General features: G+C 39.9%; 1 pseudogene; it reads left to right on the top strand.

Annotated features, from left to right (window-relative positions):
- Window positions 1–13,145: 13,145 nt before the first annotated feature.
- Window positions 13,146–13,524, top strand: LOC114634061 (annotated as a pseudogene).
- Window positions 13,525–22,301: the final 8,777 nt, after the last annotated feature.

Genomic DNA, 22,301 nt, shown 5'->3' with positions numbered 1-22,301 from the left:
TTATGAGACATGGTCTCAAATGAATAAACAAATAAGTTCAGTTATTCTAATCTGAAATAACTATAGAAACTGGTATGTTTGTGTTTTCTGAGTCCTGGTAATATGTTAGTCATAAAACAAAGCAATGTCTTATATTTCTCCTCTCCAGGTGCAGTTTCTAGTTGAAACTGCATAGCACTTCCATAGTGTTGTTTGCTTCTGCTCCACTCCTAGAAATTCTAATTCAGAAATTCTAACCCAGTATCCATGCAAAAAGCCAGGCACAGTGGCACTCTTGTAATCTCAGTGCTGGAAGATTAAAGACAGGAACAACACCAAAGGTTGACTCTGGCCTACACACAAATGTACACACATGTCTGTACTGCACATGTATAAACACACACTCATGCACACACACCAAAAATATTCTTTTAGTAAATAGGGAGGGAGGAACAGTTAATATTGGCCAGATAGATACTGCTACAACTTTGAGGAATATAATACTAATGATAGGGAAAAAATTAGAGGCATTAAAAAATACCATAAATTGAGCACAAATTTAAAGTATAACCCCAAATTCCATCTATCATGTGTTTGAAAGATAAAAGAAATTAACTTCTTGGGTATAATGTTCTATGTTGAAATGTTTAAAATTAAATGAAAAATGACTTCAGGACAACAGGAGAAGGAGAAAAAGACAATTCAGTTTAACCCCTGTTCCTCTTTGGAGAAAGAATAACAGTAACTCTAGAATTAGGAGGAGCCAATTGTACTTTATGAGACTGTCCAGAATAGCCATGAACTTACTGAAATAGTCAAGTGGTTTAGGGTCTACAAGGAACAAGACAAATTGATGCAGTACATGGAAAAGCTAAGCATGCACACTTTGTGTGTCACAGTATCTCCAGATATATAAGGCCTTCCTTGGGTCAAGGGATAGTTAGATATGTGTTGCTTTTGCCTGTGTTTCATCCATATAAACTACAAAAGAGTGGTGACTGGAAAGACAAGACAGCTCAGCCATGAGGAGCTGTTCCTCCTCTTCTAGAGGACTGTGGTTCAGTTGCCAGCATTCCTATCTCATAATTACCTGTTGCACCAGCTCCAGATGATCTGCTGCCCTCTTCTAGCCTCCATGGGCACCAGTACACACATGGCATACATACACATGTACACATAAATAAAAAAAATGTTTTTAATTGTGAGCCTAACTCTTAATGCTGAGCCATCAAACCAACCCCAAAAATAACTCTTTAAAAAAATAGAAAGATGGATGCCGGGCATGGCAGTAGAGGCAGGTGGAGTTCTGAGTTCGAAGCCAGCCTGGTCTACGCATCAAGTTCCAGGACAGCCAGGGCTAAACAGGGAAACCTTGTCTCAAAAAAAACTAAAATAAATAAATAGATAGATAAAATTACATTTTCTTAAACTTTAAGGAGAGGCAGCATGAATAACTGTAGACTAGTATACACATACCCGTGGGATGGGAATGTTGCTACTAGATAAGATGAAGTCATTTTTTTCATGTTTGTAGCTTTCTAAATATCCACTGTTTTCATGGTGTCATTTTATAAAGATTTATCGAATACCTTGTTTTTATGATTCACTGTAAAGAGGAATTAATTCACAAGTTGCTATTTAGGTGAGAAAACCAGATTTTTAGCTTCACATATCTATGAATTTCAAATTTGGGAAGACTGTGACATTTTATACTTTAGTTTCTCCCTTTCTTTTCATAAGTACTCAACAACAACAAATGCTAAGTGTCTACTGACGCCTAGTTGAGAGAAACAAATCTCTACAGAGATTTTGTGTGAGAAGAAAGCCAGTTGTGTTGGCCTAGGGCCAGGCTGCACCTCTTTGACCCAGCCTCTTTGATCTGAATTCTTCCTGGGGCAGTGGTTACCAGCAACTCTTTCTGGCTTTAGTAGTGAGCCCTGGGAGTGCTAATGAGACCAACTAAAGTAACAGGCCTTGTTCACTTGGATTTGAGCTCAGTGAAGCTTCCTTTGAACCTGTTATGATGCTGCACTTTCAGGCATCCATTGGGAAGAATAGTTTACACCCTGAAGCAATAATGGTTCAGTGACCATTTTTTTTCTTATATAGTAGTGAAAATGCCTTTGGCACTCTAGTATTAAATAACTGCTTATTTGGACACATTGTGCAATGACTTTGCCTTTTCTACTGAGTAACAGTTCCCACAGAAGCTATCATACCCAGTTTAACTTTTCCAAGAGGGACTGTGAAAAGAAATTGAAATCTTGCAGATTACATTTTATATTACATTCATTGCTAATACAGTTGTCTTATGTGTTAGTTTTTATGTCTCTTATTCTGTACCCCATTTACCCCTCTGCTTTCAGGTGAAAGCCTCCCACAGGTTTATTACTTTGGACCATGTGGGAGGTACAATACCATGGTGCTGGAACTCCTTGGCCCTAGCTTGGAAGATTCGTTTGACCTCTGTGACAGAATGTTTACTTTGAAGATGGTGTTAATGATAGCCTTCCAGTTGGTGAGTTGATATGCAGTTCCAGAAGATAAATAGATCCCTTGTCCACCTCCTTGAGGGCCCTTTAGTAATGTACTAGCTACAGTGACATTTTGTGACTGTTTTTACAGGCTTAATAGCATTCTAGAAAGATCTGGCAGACTTCTGAAAGGAAATGTTGCAGCTGCTGCTTTAGCTGGCTCCTGTGTGTAATTTGGTCTCTTGGCCAGTATATAATAGTATATGCCAAACAGCTAAGGTAGGTTCTTAGTCACCAACTTAAAGAGTTACAAAAGGGTTAACTGAAATAAGCCAATGCATCTGCAGTTTGCTCTATTTAAGAATTTGCACCTTGGAGCAGAACCATTCCTGTAACTGAAGTGGAGGAATATAATTTACATTAGGGAGAAAGAGAACAAATATGTGGAGCTGTGTGAATTCAAGTAATTGCTTCAGCATCTTATTTACAGGTCTTAGGCACATAGCTGTCAGCTTTTATCATGCCTTCTTTCTCTCACTGTTGAAAACAAGAAAAGATTGAAGATACTATCCACTGTACTACCCTTTATTCAAAGTTATGTGAGTGAGATATTAAAGAAAATATACCAAATCACATGTGGCATATTATATACTTGTGGCCTGGCCAAGAAGCTTTACAGCCAAATTCAACACTAGTTCCACCTTAAGCAGATAGAACAGTCTCTTTGAGAAGTTTTCAGACCCTCAAGGGAATATTTCAAATTTTGGGTTGTTTTATTTTGTTGTATTATGTCACCAGTTTCCTTAGATTGGCTTTGGACTTGAGATACTCTTGCTTCAGCCTCCTGAGTGCTGGGGTGGTTGTAGACCACCACACTTCCACAGTGTTGAGGTACAACTTAATTCTTGTGAAGTAGTGATGGTCTCACCATCATCCTATAGCAAGTTGGAAATACTTGACCAGACTCTAAGATTTAAGCCTTCCTTTCTATGCTAAGCAGAAATGCTTTATAGATAAAAATTATTTAATAAAATTTGACACAATGTTACAATCACTTTGAGCTATGGTCACTAAACTGCCCATCCTCCTACTACTGCTGGCCCGCTGTCTAATGTCAGTCTAGCATCAATTTTACTGGGCCCATGCTTTTTTATTTCTGCAATACCAAGATTGGGGTTAAAGAGTCTTGAGCAACTAACAATAGAAAGTGTAGGCAGGAGGTGAGGTGGCAGTGGAGCCTGTCTCAGAGGACACATTTGCAAGCTACATATATAAAGTAAGAATATTATCATCTTAGCCAAATTTGACAATCTCATTGTTTTCTCTTAATCTTAATAGTTGTTATATGTTTGTAACAAAAATATTTGGATGTAGGGGCTTGCTGGGGATAGACTAAGCAATTAAAAGAAGTTACTGCTCTTGCAGAAAATCTGAATTTAGTTCCCAGCACCTACATCAGATAGCTAACACTGCCTGTAACTCTGTTTCCAGGGAATCTGATAGCTTCTGGCCTTCTGGGCACATGTACACAATTGGTACATATAAACTCAGGAAAGCACACATACATATTCATAAATAAAATCACAAAACAAACCTTAAAATATGGTTTTAGTTTATGTCAGTAAAGTGGGAGATAAATAAGAGTAGATTTGGTTGTTGTTGTTGTTGTTGTTTTATTTTTTTGGAGACTAGGTCTTACTCCGTAGCCCTGGCTGGCTCGGAACTTTCTTATGTAGACCAGGCTGGCATTGAGCTCACTGATATCTATCTTTGGATTCCCAAATCCTGGAATTAAAGACATGTGCCCCTGTGTCTGTCAAAAATTCTTGTAACTGGGTAGTAGTGCACATCTTTAATTTCAGCACTCTAGAGGCATAGGCAGAGGGGTTCCTGAGTTTGAGACCAACCTCATCACCATAGCAAGTTCCAGGCCAATTGAGATTACCTAGTAAGACCATGTCTCAAACAAAACGTAACTCATACACTCTATCTCAGGTATCGCACTAGAGAAATGTCCATGGAAGCTCTAATGTTGTTGGTTTTTAAATGTGTTATGTTTTTTAAGTAGTAATGAGGCAGGGAGACCCTGGGAAACGTATTGTCAAATAACTCAGAGAAGTGCTTTTCATTTTATAAAGGAAGTGAGCAAAGGAAAAAGGTGTTCTACCTGGCATTACATCAGATGAGCCCAGACAGCCCAGCTGAACAAAATATGTTTAGCCTAAATTTGGGGTGTTGTGCCTATAAAGCAAGCACATTTTACATATATATTAAAAAAAAAAAAAGCCTGAAAGTGAGCCTTCACCACATTGAAGGCATTTGTGTCTTGTTCATTTCCTAGTAAGGAAATTCTTTGAAAACAAAACAAATGCTAGGCAGTGGTGGTGCGCGCCTTTAATCCCAGCACATGGGAGGCAGAGGCAGGCAGATTTCTGAGGCCAGTCTGGTCTACAAAGTGAAGTCCAGGAGAGCCAGGACTACATAGAGAAACCCTGTCTCGAAAACCAAAAAAGAAAAAAGAAAAGAAAAGAAAACAAACAAACAAAAAACCACACTGTGAAAAAGTGAGGAGGACCTATTGAATTTTTGAATTAAACAAGTGCATAGTATGCAAACAAGTATGGAGAAAGCACATCCTGGTTTCATTAAAATTTTAAGACCTAGCTGCACAGTGGTGGCACACACCTTTGATCCCAGCACTTGGGAGGCAGAGGCAGTGAGTTAGAGGCCAATATAATCTACAGAGCAAGCTGGGGCTCCACAGAGAAACCCTGTCTTGACTTAAAGAAGGAAAGAAAGAAACAACCAAACAAAGAAGCTTTAAGACCTAATAGTTTAATAATGATTATTTTAAAATTTTAGAGCTCAAAAATGGTTTTTCAAATTATCTAGAATGACCACATTATTTTCATATACCAAACTGAGGCCCAAAGTAGGTGGCTTGGTTGTGTTTTCACTTTACTGAATGAAGTTAGTATGAGTTAATAGAAATGGTGAGCATAGATCACGATCTCACACCTAGTTTAGTTATCATGTTTCTTTATTCTGTGTCCCAGAGCTAAGTTTTTATCCTTCTCAGGACTTAAAGAGCTACATCACATTTTTGTGTGTGTGTGTTTGAAAATTGTAAATCTGTGGAGACCTCCCCGTCTAGTGCTCGCTTGGCAACAATTCAAGCATTTGCCTAGGGAATTGTTTTAATTGATTTTTTATTGATTATTTTAGTTACATTTCAGATGTTATCCCCTTTCCCCATCCCCCCCAGGAGCCCCCATCCCATCCCCCCTCCTCCTGCTTCTATGAGGATGTGCCCCCACCCACCCACTCCCAACTCCCTTCCCTCAAATTCCCCCACACTGGGGCATCCAGCCTTTATGGGACCAAAGACCTTCTCTCCCACTTAAGCCCAACCAGGCCATCATACATATACAGCTGGGGCCATGGGTCTCTCCCTATGTACTCCCAGGCTGGTGGTTTAGACCTAGGGAGCTCTGGTTGGTTGGTAGTGTCGCTCTCCCCATGGGGCTACAAACCCTTTCAGTGCCTGTAGTCTTCTCTCTCACTCCTCCTTTGGGAACCATGTGATCAGTTCAATGGTTAGCTGTGAGCATCCACCTCTGTATATGTCAGGCTCTGGCAGACCTCTAAGAAGACAGCTATATCAGGCTCCTGCCAGCATGCACTCCCTGGACTACTGGAAGAGAAGAAGGGGGTCAGTGAGAGAGGAAAAGAGGATGATGGGGGACAACTGAAAAAAGTACAACAAAACACATGTACAAAACAGTCATAATTATGTTATACACTAATTTAAACCATTAGTTGTGCCCTTCCCCCAGCCTTGAGCAGGCCTAAGAGATGAGACCTTGTTTACCACAATAGATTGAACAATAGGACTCTGGAGGTATGGCCTGGAGGCATTTCCTGCCCTTGGCGGAGGCAGTGCTTGCTTTGGCCTTGGCGCCTTTCTGGCTGCCTGTAGCCTGGTACAGGAGCTGAGAAGAATAGACTGCCTGCTGAGCTTGCTTTGAGATATCTCCGCCCCGCAATTACCTATGGATTCCTCTCACCTTCAGCAGGATGGTTTCTGCTCACTCCCAACCTCACCCCCAGCCGGCTGAAGCAGGAAGGAACTCTGGGGGTGGGTTACCCCCTTTAAATTGAAAGCTGAACATTAAAGCATTGAGCCTCGATCAGAAATCTTTGTCCTGGCTTCATCTCTTCCCGCCCTCCTGTCCCTTCCCAGCCTCTCTTTCAGGTGAACTCGGTCGACTTTGGCCAATGGCCCTCAACAATTAGTAAAAAATGGGCAGAGATACAATAACTATAGTTTCACTTTCATCTCTTTTCTCTTTTTATACATACTTCTTTTTATTTTTTCTCCCTAGGTTTTTCGAGACAGGGTTTCTGGCTGTCTTGGAACTAACTCTGTAGATCAGGCTGGCCTTGGATGCAGAGATCTGCCTTCATCTGCCTCCAAAGCACTGTGACTAAAGGCATGCAGCCACTATCACATAGCTCTACACATTCTATTTATTATAAAACTGAAACCTCATTATAAACGATTTCAGAAAAATATCACTCAGAATTCCTAACACTATTTCTGTTACTATTTTGTACTACCACATCGCATTGATTTTGTTCACCTTCTTTTCCCCAGAGAGGAAATTGTGAAGACTTACTTACTTATTTATTTTGGCTTTTTGAGACAAGACTATTGCTATGTAGTCTACACTGGCCTCTACTTGTAGCAATCTTACTGTTTCCAATTTAAAAGTACTGTGATTAAAAACAAGCTCCATCATATTGGGCTCTAAGCACCTTTTATGGTGACTATGCCAGACCCTGACGATGGCCTTGTACATGCCAGGAAAACATTGTACCCCTAAACTACATCTTTAAGGCATCTTATACAATTTCCAAATCAACCTGGGTATTTGTGCACAGGTTGTATTTTATACTGGATCAGCCGAAAAGACAGTCCCCATCCTTCTTATCAGAAAACAAAAAGTACAAATGGCACAAGCTCCAGATTCAACTGCAGATAGGACATTGAGCATAGCAAGTGGTCTATCTGCATGCCCAGTGGTCCTTCAGACCTAAGATCCTAATAGTGGTCAGATCTCCTGAAAACCAGAGTAGTCCCTAAGGCCCAGAAAGCATACACTAACAACTTGACAGCACACCTGAAAGATCTAGAACAAAAAGAAGCAAGTACACCCAAGAGTAGTAGACAGCAGGAAATAATGAAACTCAGGGCTGAAATCAACCAAATAGAAACAAAAAGAAATAACAAAGTATCAACAAAAGCAGGAGCTGGTTCTTTGAGAAAATAAACAAGATAGATAAACCCATAGCCAGACTAACCAGAGGGCACAGGGACAGTATCTAAATTAATAAAATCAGAACTGAAAAGTGAGACATAACAGCAGAAACTGAGGAAATACAAAAAATCATCAGATCCTACTACAAAAGCCTATACTCAACAAAACTGGAAAATCTGGATGAAATGGACAATTTTCTAGACAGATACCAGGTACCAACTGTTTAAAGTTTTTAATTAGGGTCTTGGAGAGATGGCTCAGCAGTTAAAACCATATATTACTCTTGCATAGGACCCAAGTTCATTCAGTTTTTAGTATATCAGAAAACTAATGAACTGTAGGGAATTTCACACTTTCTGGTCTTCCTGGACCTGGATACTTGCACTCACATACACATACCTATTGTCCTAGTTTGCTTTCCTTGTTAAACAAAATGACCTGAATCTTGGGGAGAGAAAAGTGTTTATTTCTCTTTCATCTTAGTCTCTGAGGGAGACGGGAACTAAAGCAGAGACCATGAAGAAACATTGTGTACTGTCTGGCTTGCTCAATCTGCTTTTTTATACAACCCAGGATGACCTGCCCACTGTGATCTGGGCACTCAGAGTGAAGACCCTACTGCTCGACGAGCAACATGATTTCACCCCAAATCACTTACGAGAAACAAGTCTTGATGCAAACAGCAAGAGGATTTATTCAAACCAGTGTGCTGGGGCTTCACTCTTATCCCACGCAAGGGTAGAGGAGATCAGCCGCAAGCAGTAAAAAACATCAGCTTTTATAGGGTAAAAACACAATCAAGTGGGTAGGGAAACACAGCATTTTCATTGGCACACGCTATCTTAGCATAACATCAGGTTCAGGGTCAGGGGCTCACATGTTCTCTATACCTGTTTTTCTTTGAACTGGTTACCCGGACCATACCTGTTTTTCTTACTCCAACTGGGCCAGAGGGCCCCAAGCTGAGTTTTCGGGGCCAAGTTAAAATTTTCCATCATTTCACAATCAATCAATTTGAGGCTCTCTTCCCAGATGACTCCTTGCTTGTGTCAAGTTGACAAAAAATTAACTGACATACCTATATTGGACAGATACACATATATATTTAAAACATAAATCTTTGTAAAAAGTTTTTATTAGCATAAATCATATAAAATTGGCTTTATTGTGACATTTTCATATATAATGTAATGTATTCACCACCCACAACCCTCTTTCTTTCTCTTACTCTGAAGACCTCTTATTAACAGCTACTCAAGTGTTCCTACTCTTCAGTGTGTGTGTGTGTGTGTGTGTGTGTGTGTGTGTGTACGTGTACACCAGTGAATTTAATTACAACTATTTACAGGAGGATGGGCAATTTACTGTTGCCTACAACACTGAAAGAATTGTCTCTTACCACAACAATCATTAATTGTCTGTTAATTCTCAATGACGGATGGAGACTTCTGTATCCACTACTACTAATAGGAGCAGATAATCAAGGGTTATCAGGCATCTTAACAAAACTTTAATAAGAAAGAAACCAAAGCAAACTACAGCAGAAGTATTTTCAAAAGAACAATCTTTGCCTGGCAGTGGTGGCACACACCTTTAATCTCAGCACTTTAAGGCAGAGCAGGCAGATCTCTGAATTTGAGCCCAGTCTGGTCCATAGATCAAGTTCCAGGACATCCAAAGCTACACAGAGAAACTCTATCTGGGGGAGGGAGCAATATTTTAAGAAAAAGAGATCAGAGCTGGAGAAGTGACATGGTAGTTAAGAGCACTGCCTGCTACTCTGAAGAACCTTGGTTTAAATCCCATCACCAACATGACAGCTCACAACTGTTTGTATCTTCAGTCCAAGAGGATCAATTGACCTCTTCTGGCCTCCTCAGAATGAACATACATAGTCTGAAAGGGGAGTTTTAAGTTGGTTTCGGGTCAATGGTATGGCAGAAAGCATTAATTCAGTAATGCAAGTAGTTAGAGATACAGGTCAGCTAACTGGCTAGGCCAAGGCTGTCATAACAGATACAGAGCTAGAGAAACAAAAGTCAATTGAGTGTTCCGGGAATCTGTTCCCATGATATTTGACTTAGCCTCCTCTGGAAAAACTCCCACCAGAGGTCCCAAGGACTTTCAAATTAAATTCAGCCAGATGGTCTGTTGGCTCAGATAAGCATTCACACTTGGTCCCAAGGCCACAGGGATAAGAGACTGTTCCCAAGAGATTTGACAAACCTCTGCCTGAGATCTGCTTACACACATTACAGATATTTGAAACAACCAATTGTGTGTGACTGCGCCATAACCCCCTCCCCCCACCCCGACCTTTGCCTATATTAACCCTAAGCTTTTGGGCCTCGATGTCGATACCTCTACCTCCTACATGAGGCACTTATCAGCGTAAAGCTTCGATAATAAAGTACTTGACTCATGTGATTACAGCAAGACGGTCTCAGGAGTGTCTCTGGGGTCCCAGGAATGTCCTTCCTGGGTCTCCCCGTGGGGGGCCTTTCAGAATCTCTCAGTCCACAGATGTAGATGCTGATGAAGTACCCATATCCATAAATAAAATACAAATTTTAGAAATGGAGCTCTTAGAAATTAGAACAAATAGAGGGGTGGGGGTCGGCTCACACCTTTAATCCCGGCACTTAGGAGACAGTAGCCAGCGGATCTCTGTGAGTTCAAGGGCAGCCTGGTTTATAGAGCAAGATCCAGGACAGTCATGTAAAACTATGTCTTGAAAAACCAGAGAGGTGAAGGAAGAGGAGGAGAGATTGATTAAAACAATACAATTTAAAATCCAGTCAGATTGGAATATAAAATTAAGAAAGAAAGGGGGCTGGAGAGATGACTCAATGGTTAAGAGCACTGATCGCTCTTCCAAAGATCTTGAGTTCAATTCCCAGCAACCACATGGTGGCTCACAACCATCTACGATGTGATCTGATGCCCTCTTCTGAGGTTGTCTGAAGACAGCTACAGTGTACTCACATACATAAATAAATAAATAAATAAATAAATAAATAAATAAATAAATCTTTAAAAAAAAGAGAGAAAGAAGAGCAAAAAGAAGTATAAGAAAAAACAATTGAAGGAAAGCTGAGGGATATTTAAGATTATGTCTAAGTATATTTGTTCCAGAGAGAGCAGGGAAAGGAAATTATTTGTAAAAATATTTCCCAGAGTCAAAGATCTGTTTACTGATCACAGAGAACATTGAGTACAGAAGTTAATGGATGATAGGACTACACCACAGTGCATTCTCATGAGACTAGAACACTAATGGCAAAAACAAACGCTTCAAGCTTTCAGAAAGTCACAAAAAAAGAATCGGCAATTAATGTTGTGGGTTTAGATTTCTAAACAAGACTAGAAGCCAGAAATCAGTGAAAAATTTCTCCAAAAATCTGAGGAATGATTTCTAACCTAGAATTCTTTACTCAGTCAAACTACCAGTCATTTGTGAATAGCAAAAAGATAAGTTTTAAAACTCAGTATTCTTGAAGACAGCAAGATAGCTCAACATTTAAAGGGACCACCATGGCTTGATGACTTGTTCTCAGAAAGAGAGAAATGACTCCTCAAAGTCGTCTTCAAAGTTCCACATATATGCAGAGTCTTACCCTCATAGAAAGTACATATAAAACATATGTTTTTAAGACAGGAGGTACTTAGAAGGAAAGTAAGGCAACTGAGAAGATGAGTGTGGACTTTCAAAGACCATTTCCACGACCTTGGTTTGTTGTTTTTTGTTTTGTTTTGTTTTGTTTTGTTTTGTTTTAACCAACTTAAAATTTCTATGCTTTATGAACTTTTTCTTATGAATCCACACAGGATGTATATTATCAAGATGTGTGAAAATAAGAAAGAAGCACATATTGGATCTAGGGATCAAGACATTCAACCCAACAAAGAAAAGAGACTCGCCAGTAGAATGAAAAGTTAGGTGATTCCTTGGGTGAACCTGTTGCCAGTAGAGAAACTTAGAGTTTTGAGTTTGGGGATCTATGTCATCAAAATGATGAAAATCTAGGATACTATGATATGTCAAAATATTTAAGTAAGTGACAGACCTAGCTCAGTGTATTCTGCTTGTTTAGCATGTATATAAGTTTGGGTTCAATCACAAGTACTGCAATAAATAATGATTGAATGAGCAAATTAGACTTTGGATATAATTAATAATTTGCCACAAATATATAGTAATTAAGTTAGTATATAAAATTATTTTGTTTTTAACTTGTTTAAAATTATGTTTTAGAAGTTGTGTGTCTATATGTATATATATCACACATTAGGGTGGAATTGTGTGTCTATCTATATGTATATATATCACATATTAGAGTGCCCAAAGAGGAAAGAAAAGAACTCAAGATCCCCCTAGAATGTGAATTAAATGCAGCTGTGAGCTACTTGACATGGGTGGGTGCCTGGGACTGAAATCAGGTCCTTAGGAGGAACAGTAAGTGCTCTTAACTGCTGCACTCTCTCTGCAGACAAACTATTGGGTTTTTGAGACAGAAGTGTATATAGTCCTTGCTGGCCTTGTACTTATTATGAAACCAAGACTATCTTTGACCTCCTAATCTTCCAGCCTCCACATCTTGCATAATGCAATTACAGACATATGCTACCACACTTGGCCAAGACTATGCATTCTAGTACAACAGATGCCCATGTGTTTTGTTTGTTTTGCTGGGTTTTTTTTTGTTTGTTTGTTTAGCAGACAGGATTTCACTGTGTAGCTCTGGCTGTCCTGATCTCACTGTGTAGACCAGATTGTCCTGGAACACACAGAGATCTGCCTATCCACCACATCTACCTCCATGAGTGCTAGGATTAAAGGCATTCACCACTATGCCTGCCTTGGTTTTCCTCTCTTTTTTTTCCCCCAAGGCAGGACCTCTCTTTGTACTTCACACTAGCCTTCAGGTTGCAGTCATCTGACCACAGCCTTGAGCAATGGGACTGGGGAGGTGCACTACTGCTATCTGAATATATGTCTGCATTATTTCACTCTGCAGAGATGTTTGGTAAAGTTATATTGTATTTAACCTGTATAATCTGCAACATCATCTCTCTTTGAGGGCAAATTGCCAAGATGAAGAACATTTGTCTTTATCAAGTTTGAACATTCGGAGCTTCCTTTTTCGCCTTTAGGCCTGAGAATACGTTCTCTGTAGTTTGACTTGGAGCATCTTTTCCAGGAAGTAAACACGTCCCAGTTTGAGACACAGACTTTCAGGCAGTGCTGTAACAACTTTCGGTGCTACCTGGCTGTAAATACTCTGTATGTGATGCAGTGTCACCCACGAAGATGATCGAGCTTTAGAAATATTCAGAGGGATCTTACGGTAATCTACATCAGCCCTCCAAGATGGCAATGCAAGCGGCTAAGAGGGCGAATATTCGCCTTCCACCTGAAGTAAATCAGATTTTGTATATCAGGAATTTGCCGTACAAAATCACAGCAGAAGAAATGTATGATATATTTGGGAAATATGGACCTATTCGTCAAGTCAGAGTAAGGAATACACCTGAAACCAGAGGAACAGCATATGTGGTCTATGAAGACATCTTTGATGCTAAGAATGCCTGCAACCTTCTATTGGGCTTCAACGTTTGTAACAGGTACCTTATGGTTTTGTACTACAATGCTAACTGGGCATTCCGGAAGATGGACACCAAGAAGAAGGAGGAGCAGCTGAAGCTTCTCGAGGAAAAAGTATGGCATCAACACAGATCCTCCCAAATGAGTAACAGTCACTCGTGGTCCCTTTCGCTTTTTAATTAATACTGAATATTGTGATTTCTTATTTGAGACCTAGAGTGACTTGTTTGAAAGTTTTCTAACATTAGTATATATTATGTTAATGAACTTGTAGCCTTTGCAAAATAAAAAAAATAAGTTTGGACATCCTGGTTCTAGCCAACTTAATGAGCAGAACACCCTGATTCCCATCTTTCTAATATTTCCACAGATCTTCTGCTTGTATAGGCCTAAGTTCCAGAAGACAAAACACAAAAGTGTTCTTCCAAAAGATTACTTTGAAGTTGTTCAAATTAAACTATATTGACAATTTTTAGAAATGTCTACAACCAAATAAGGGTAGTGTGACTTAGGAATTAACAGCTGAGGGTGCTGGAGAGTTGGCTCGGTGGTTAAGAGCACTGTCTCAAAGGACGCAGCTTCAATTATCAGCACCCACATGACAACTCAAAAATGTCTATATCTCCAGTTCCAGGGCATCTAAAACATTGTATACACATACAAGCATGCCGAACACCAATATACATAAAATAAAAAATAAATCATTTTTAAAAAGAGCGGCTGAAGCATTAATCACTTTGGTACATAATATCTTTCCTCAGTGACTTTTTTTTTAAAGATTTATTTGTTTATTTTATTTATGATTGTAGCTGTCTTCAGACACACCAGAAGAGGTCATCCAATCTCATTACGGATGGTTTTGAGCCACCATGTGGTTGCTGGGATTTGAACTCAGGACCTCTGGAAAAACAGTCAGTGCTCTTAACCACTGAGCCATCTCTCCAGCCCCCTCAGTGACTTTTTAAAGATTTATTTATTTTACTTTTATGTGAGTACACTGTAACTGTCTTCAGACACACCAGAAGAGAGTTCAGAACCCATTACAAATGGTAGTGAGCCACCATGCAGTTGCTGGGAATTGAACTCAGGACCTCTTCCATCTCTTTCAATGTTTTCATCTCTCTCTGTTTTGTTTGGTTATTTTGGTTGTTTTGTCAGTCTTACTCTGTAGCTTATGCTAACCCACATCTTACTGTTTAACCCAAGCTAGCCTCCAACTCATAACGATCCTCCTGTTTTAGCCTCCTGAGTCCTAATAATATTAGGTGTTTGCAACCCTGCCTAGTTCTTTATTCTCTTTTTTCCCCTGCATGTACGTAAGAGCACCACATGTGTGCCTGGTGCTCTCTGAGGTTGGAAGACATCAAATGCCCTAGAACTGGAGTTATGGATAACTGTGTGCTCATTATAGACATTAGGAACTGAACATAAATCCTCTGCAAATGCTCTTGCTGCTGAGTCATCTCTCCATCCCTTTAATCCCTCTAAATCAGTATCAGTCTCCAGGGATTCTTTTTAAAGGTCTTTTTAACATGGTCTTTTTTGAAGAGTCCAAGTCAGCTGTCTTATGCAATTCTGGATTTGTCTAATTTTTGAAATTGTGACTAGATTCAGAAAAAACCTGCTTTGAGAGAGAGAGGAAAATACTGTGTTGTATACTATCAATAAGGTTAGGTTGTTCACTAATCAGAGATACTAAATTTGATAACTAGCAGAAATTTGAGTCTTCCTTAGGTAAGTCAAAATTTAGTGAAGTCTTCTTCCCCCCCCCCAGGAACCATGGGTCATTAGTGTAATTTTCTCAATCATGTCTTAAGTTAGACACGATGTTCTAGACCTGCATAACCTACCTCTATGGAGATTGAGTGAGGCACAGTGTGAGGAATGTATATAGTACCATAAGTTTATATAGTTTAGGCTATATAGTGGGCACCAGGCCAGGTCTACAGCATAAGATCATTGTCTCGAAAATAGTACTAGATTCACTTAGTCTGCCCCCAAAGTAATGGATATTTCCTTTCACTTTCCTTTTTAGGATAATTTAGGAAATCTTGGAAGATTAGCTGCTAGTAACCCCCCTCCCCCTGGCTTGAGGCAAATAAGAGTATCAGGTGAAGATTTTTGAACCATTAATTAGTATGTATGGTTCTGGGCTGAATACTTACTGTGGCTTATCTTCTGTGGTTATTCCAATAAGATAAGCATTACTGTTACCCCATTTTACAAATTAGAAAACTGAGGTGTAGAAAGATCAAAGATCTTGCCTGGGCATCCATTGCCAGTAGAGCTAGAGTCCAAATCCATGACTGCCTGATTTTAGAACACATTTCTTACTTCCTATTTTGTTTTTACTTCCTCTAGTATTGTATAAAGGTATCATACCCTGATCTGTTCCATTAATTACTTTTATAAACCTCACATCAGTCTGCAAGAACAGTTTCAAATAGATGAAGTTACTTACCCAATACCATAAGCTGACTGAACCATTTATCCTATTTTGTGGTTCTTTCCCATGTTTCAGCCAAGATCTTTAACAGCAGAGTGGTTTGTGCTGGTCCCTTTTCCCACTCTCCAGCACCCACACAAGCAGGAATCATGTGCTGGAAATGAAATCAGGTGGCAGAAGCAGCTGCACAATGAGACAAGCCTGATCTGGTCCACACTAACCGGATGACAGGAGTGGAGAGAGCCTTCATTGACAGTTCCAGGACTGTCAGTGAGCAATGGGATGACAGTGAACCTGAAATAAAGGCCTTTGAAATAAGATTTGCTTTCCAAGGGAAGTTTGTCCTTACTGTGCCCCCTCTCACCAGAGGGGATGTATCAGTCTTGTTTGAGTAACTTCAAACCAGTGCTGAAAGCCTTGAAGAAATTTCTCAAAGAAAGTGTAATTATTTATGGTTTCAAGTGCCCATTCTTGGTTTCCTTTTGAGAATATTTTAAAGCCATTATTACCTAAACTATACAATATAGTATAACAAATCAAGTAGTAGAATTTACTCACCATGATCAAGAAGACAGAATGAGTTACTCTTTAGAAGTTAGCTGCACACTTATTTTTTCATAGAGAGCTATACACAGTTTTGAAAAATAAAGAATCTGTGGACAGACAGAAGCCGTACATGCATAGAGACCCTAACTTAACCCATGGTTAAGTCATTCTGTAGAGTTCTCATCCATTAAAACAGAATAACTAGTGCTGGGGGACGGCAAGCTGGCATGGTTGGTAAATGACTGCACACCCAGCCTGATGTCCTGAGTTCAACTGCCAGGAACCACACAGTAGAAAGTGAGAGCCACCTCCCTTAGGCTGTCCTCCAAGCTCCACATGCACATGGTGGAACTTGAGACTGCCCCTTCCTTCACCCTTACTTACACATCAATATGACTTGCTTTGTTATAAGTAATTGAGCCAGGGAGATAGGTCAGTTGATAAAGCTGGCAACATGGGGACCTCAGTTGAAGCCCTAGAACCTGTGGTTTGTTTGATTTTTGATTTGTTGTTGTTGTTGGGTTGTTTTTCTTGCTTTGTTTTGTTTTTGTTTTTTGTTTTTTTTTTTTGGTTGTTTGTTTTATTATCCCCAGGACTACTAGTGGTAGCTTCCCTTGTAATCCCAGCACTAGGAAAGTGGAGACTTAGGAATCTCTGGGTTTCACAGGCCAGCCTAGCCTAATCAGCAACCTGCATGTCCCAGTGAAAGACCCTGACCAAAATAAAAGAGAAAGCCCCTGAAGAGTGAGACCAATATTCACCTTTGGCCTGCATGGGCACAGGCACACACGAACACACACACACATACACACAGGAGAACACACAAATAATTCTGACATATTAAGTAAGAGGTTTGTAAGGATCAATTTATACATATAGTCTAGCAAAGTGCTAGCCACAAGATAGGCACTCAATATGAAGGTAATTGTCAATGACTGTGTCACTGGGTTAAATGTTCTGACATGATATAAGTCTAGGAACTCTCTCTGAATCAGGACACTGTTCCCTTAACCCAAGTAAACACACATTCCACACCCTGCCTGGCTAGTACTTTGAGGCCTAACCTCTTTTAATCTACTCTGGTTGTAGCAGGCGCTTCATATGACCATAATGTTTATTGAAATCTGTCTCTGTTTCAAGTGGTTACCTCAACCAATGGAGAGCTGAATGCTGATGACTCCACTGGAGCTCACTCCAATGCGCTGATCACAGTTCATGCTGAAGTGGAGGTAGAGGAGGGTGCTAAGTACGTTCATCTTTCAAAGGGGTTGTCTTGTCTTTAAAAGGGTTGTCTCCTCATTTACTGGAAACTTCTGACTCCTCTATGTGCTGCTAATCATGGACTGGATTCTTTATGCTTATGTCCATAGTTTTCTTCTTCTGACCATTTTATTTTTTGCATAGTGCATTAAGGTTGCTGCCACCCTTTTTAGCTCTTATTTCTAGGCAGATATTTACATTTTTTTAGTCTGCTGAAGGCAAAAGACACAGTGAACTAAAAGAATGAAGCATTGAAAGCCACAATAGATAGTAGCCATGAGTTTCTTAGAGGCCCTGGGGCTTCTTACTCCCTATGGGTTACAGAGAAAAAAAAGTTAAACAGTGGGCCTTGGTGTATAGTATCACATTTCTAGTTGTTTCCTAACCATTCCAGGTGGGTGGTCCTGAATAAAAGGGTTTGGCAGACATTTTGCTGTCTTTAAGTCTGGGCTCAGAAAAACTAAGTACATCAGGCAAAACAACTGTGCTTGTAAATACCAGAATCTTGGCATGGCAAAGAAGTAACCCTAATTCCAAGGAGGCAAGGCAGTTCCTCACTTCCTTTTCTACTTCTCTTGCATGTATATGTCCTGCTGTGCTCTCCCACTAGCCCTTGGTACTTTCTGCATGGTCTGTGTTTAAACTCTTGACATTCTGGGCTGGAAGGTGATGCTGACTCTGCTGTACAAACAGCATTTCTACCCCTTGGATTTCTTCTCTATCCAAAACTCAGATCTAAGTTTAAACTCCAAGAAATATTATCAGGTAGGGAAAGCTAAAGACAGATGAGTCAGCAACTCCTGCCAATCCTGACCTTTCTTTGAAGCTCTTTGAGAAAATTCAGTGTCCGAATGTTTTTTCTTGGGCAAACAATATAATTCTAGTACATGAGGACATCTTACACCTCTGGGCATCTGTCATGGTAACCATACATTGTGGTTTTCTTTGAGATGTACTTTGGATGTTTGTATTCCTGCCCATCTCTTTGGTGAGCTCACTTGGCCTTTAAAATGTCTTTTCCTTCTTAGCAGGTTAAAAAATCAAATAAGTATGACTTCAGCTCTATCTTGTTGATACCTGTAGACACTGTTGGCTGGGAAGGTAAGGCCAGCAGGAGACTACTTTTAGCAATTAAACATGGTCCTTTCTTCTCAGGGGCTTGGGAGATTTTAATGGTGCCTTTAATTTTTTTCTGTCATTCTCAATAAATTATATAATATTCCCACTTTCTCAACTCTCACCCTTAGCTGCACTTTGGAATCAGCTAGAATATGCTAGAAAATACAGATACTTCTGCATGGCCCCAGATATTTGAAGCTAACTAATTAATACCTGGCTTGATAACGAAGATATTTAAAAGATCAGAGAGTGTAACAGCTTGTGAGTAAAGGCCTAGATCAGTTTTGATTCTAACTTGTTAGGAATTTCTGGTTACAGCCGGGCGGTGGTGGCGCATGCCTTTAATCCCAGCACTTGGGAGGCAGAGGCAGGTGGATTTCTGAGTTCGAGGCCAGCCTGATCTACAGAGTGAGTTTCAGGACAGCCAGTGAAAGACCCCCAGCTTAGCCAGCATAGCTAAAACAGCAGTAACGCCATTTCGCAAGGCTGGAAAAGTACTGGGCCCTGAGACGGATAAAAAAACAGGTTGCCAAACAAGATATCTATGGACAGCACTTGACCTTAAGCCAGAAATGGAAAGTACCAGATAAACACCAGGTGTTCCAGGAAGGCGGTTGGAGACCCCCAGTTCCCTGTTCCTGGAACCCGCCTTTGGCCCTGCGTTCAACCGTAGCCTCATTTAAAGTATCCAATCAGGGTCCTGTAACTATGCTTCTCGCTTCTGTTGCCTGCTTCCCACTCAAAGACCTATAAAAACCCTAACCCCTAGACCCCCGGGGAGCAGACCTCTTCAGAGATTCTGACTCCTGGGTACCCATGCATACTGAACAAACCCTCTTGCTGTTGCATCCGAACCCTGGTCTCGGTCTTCCTTGGGTGCGGGTCTCCCTGGAGAAGGACACTCATTGAGTGAGGGTCTTTCACCAGAACTACACAGAGAAACCCTGTCTCGAATAGAAAAAAAAAAAGAAGAATTTCTGGTCACTCAAAGGAGCAACTAGAAGAAAACCTAAGACACAAAGGGAATTAATCATCTGTCTGTACTCTGTTCTGAGTAAGTCTATGTAGAGTTATTCAGTAGTCTTGGCCTCCAGTCTAGATACTTTTGCTTGTGGTCACCACAGAAACCAAGCCTTCAAGAACAGATCATGGGGTTCCTTCTCTCACTGGTGGAATTAAAAGCTTCTACTCCAAGTGAAGCTGTATAGGGATCTAAATGCAAAATATGGCTGACTCTGGATGATAACTTCAGCTTATTATACGTACTCTGGTGATTCAGCAGAAGCACATGCTAATTCCTCAAATTGCCCTGTAGGAAGTAAAAAAAAAAATTCATTGAATATTTGAAAATGTGCCCAGTACTTCAAATTTATTTATTTATTTATTCATTCATTTATTTATTCTAAGTGTTTTTATTTGAAAACATAAAAATCATCTTAGGATCCTCCACATATACACAAAAAATACAAACAAATGAATTTCAGGTTAGTAAACCCACTAAAAATTATAGTTGAAAGAAAACAGGTAGACTGTCAAAATACTGATTCTTTGTGAAATTTGACTTGTCTACTTAAATACTAGATTCTAGACATTCAAGTTGACAGATTCAAGTTCCAGTTTCTGGGACTAGAGAGATGGCTTGATGCTTCCAGAGCAAGCAGGTTCATTTCTCAACACCCAAATGGTACTTACAACTGTCTATAACTCTAGTCCCAAAAGTTGAATACATTATTCTGACCAGGCACACCATGGTGCACAGACATGCATGTAGACAAAATACCCATACACATAAAATGAATAAATGTTTTTAAAAACAAATGTTCATTTCTAATGCATATGTATAAATAAATGATTTTCTTTAATTCTTCCTCAGTTTTTCACTAAGGATTATTTTAAGAAATCAAAAGTTCTTACTTAAAATAATTTATTCAGTTTCCAGATATAAATGACACTTTTGTTTACACCAATTAATGACATTTACTAATGTCACTGATACACAGGTCTGGTTGGGACAGACACATACATATACACACAATTTATCTGTCTACTAATTGAGACAAAGTCTCTTATATATAGTGCAGGTTGGCTTCAAACTTGATATGTAGCTAAGAATGACTCTCAACTTATAACCATTTTTCTAGCTGTCAAGCATTGGAATTACAAAAAAAACATAACGATGACCAAATTTTGAAGAAAATATTATAAAATTCTCTTAAGAACTTCCTGTCTCAAATTGCATGAAATTGCACTTAAAGGTCATATTGCTATCTATTTAAATGTCTATTTCTGCATTCTGAAAAACTTTCTTCCTCTAGGTAGGTGCCTATAAATCTTATCACTCTGGGAAGCTGAGGCCAGAGGATTGCACATTTGAAGCAAGCCTTGGCTACATAATAATGAGTTCTTGTCTCAAAAGAGAACTTCAAAAAAAAACTTTATCCAAATTTCTAGTGATGAAAATCTTAGAAATACCATAAGAAAATATAGTAACACAGGGGTCTGAAGTGAGAGTGATCAGCTGCAGGGGAATGTAGGAATATTGGAAGGGAGCAGTAGTGCCTTTCTATAAGAATATCCCTTTCACTAAAACCTGGGAAGCAGGGCTGGACTGACGGCTCAGCAGTTAAGAGCACTGGCTGTTCTTCCAGAGCATGCAGCTTCATTTTCCAGCACCCACATAGCAGCTCATGGCTATCTGTAAGTCTGCTCCTATGAATCTGATGTCCTCTTCCAGCTTCTGTGGCACCAGGCATCACGTGATACACAGACATAGATGCAGGCTAACACATTCACCCACATAAAATAATAAAAGTAATTTTAAACTGCTCTGGAAGGATTAAGTAAGAGACTTAAAAGATAGTTTTCTCAGAAAACGTTTTCTTTCAAGGATCAAGCATTTGAGCTTTACTTATAACTTCATTCCCTTCCATTATCTGGCATCAATGACTCATCCTCTGCCTTCTGCCCACCCTTCTCATTTCCCATTTGTCATTTCAGGACTGAACATACATTTTGTATCAGTCTTGCCATGGTCCTCAATGCCCCTTCTCCAGTGCCTGTATGACAGCTACACTTCCTAGTGCAAAGGCTGGAGTGAGGAAGGAATCCTCAGAGTTACGGTGAAACAGCACATCACTGCTCTACAGGCTGTTCCCCCACCCCCGACATGGCACTTTCAGGGCCTCAGTCTCTACCTTAAACACACCAGTCTAACTTGTCTAGAACAGAGGCAGTCTTGGGAAATTAATTGGGGACTTCCCGTGACTTGAGTTTCCAGAGGATTAGCTCCTGGGCTTCAAGTATTGGTTCCCTTGGGATGATTGGCATGTGTGCCAGTGTCAGGAGATAAAAGTTCACACCTTTATGAGCTAGAGCTTCTGCTTACTCCAGGAATGTGTTGGGGACAGAACAAGGTAGAAAGGATCTTAGTCTTTTGTTGGCATTGTGTAATTTCCAGGATTCTAGATTTCATACTTTGTATGAGATATATTTATTTGTCTTAGTTTAGCCTCCTTGCCTACTGGCCAGTAAGCTACACTGAACTGCTGCCA

Source organism: Grammomys surdaster, unplaced genomic scaffold (assembly GCF_004785775.1).
Source record: "Grammomys surdaster isolate TR1022 unplaced genomic scaffold, NIH_TR_1.0 842, whole genome shotgun sequence".
Taxonomy (NCBI): Eukaryota; Metazoa; Chordata; class Mammalia; order Rodentia; family Muridae; genus Grammomys; species Grammomys surdaster.
The sequence above is the reverse complement of the archived record's forward strand: the minus strand, read 5'-3'. Positions and strand labels throughout refer to the sequence as shown.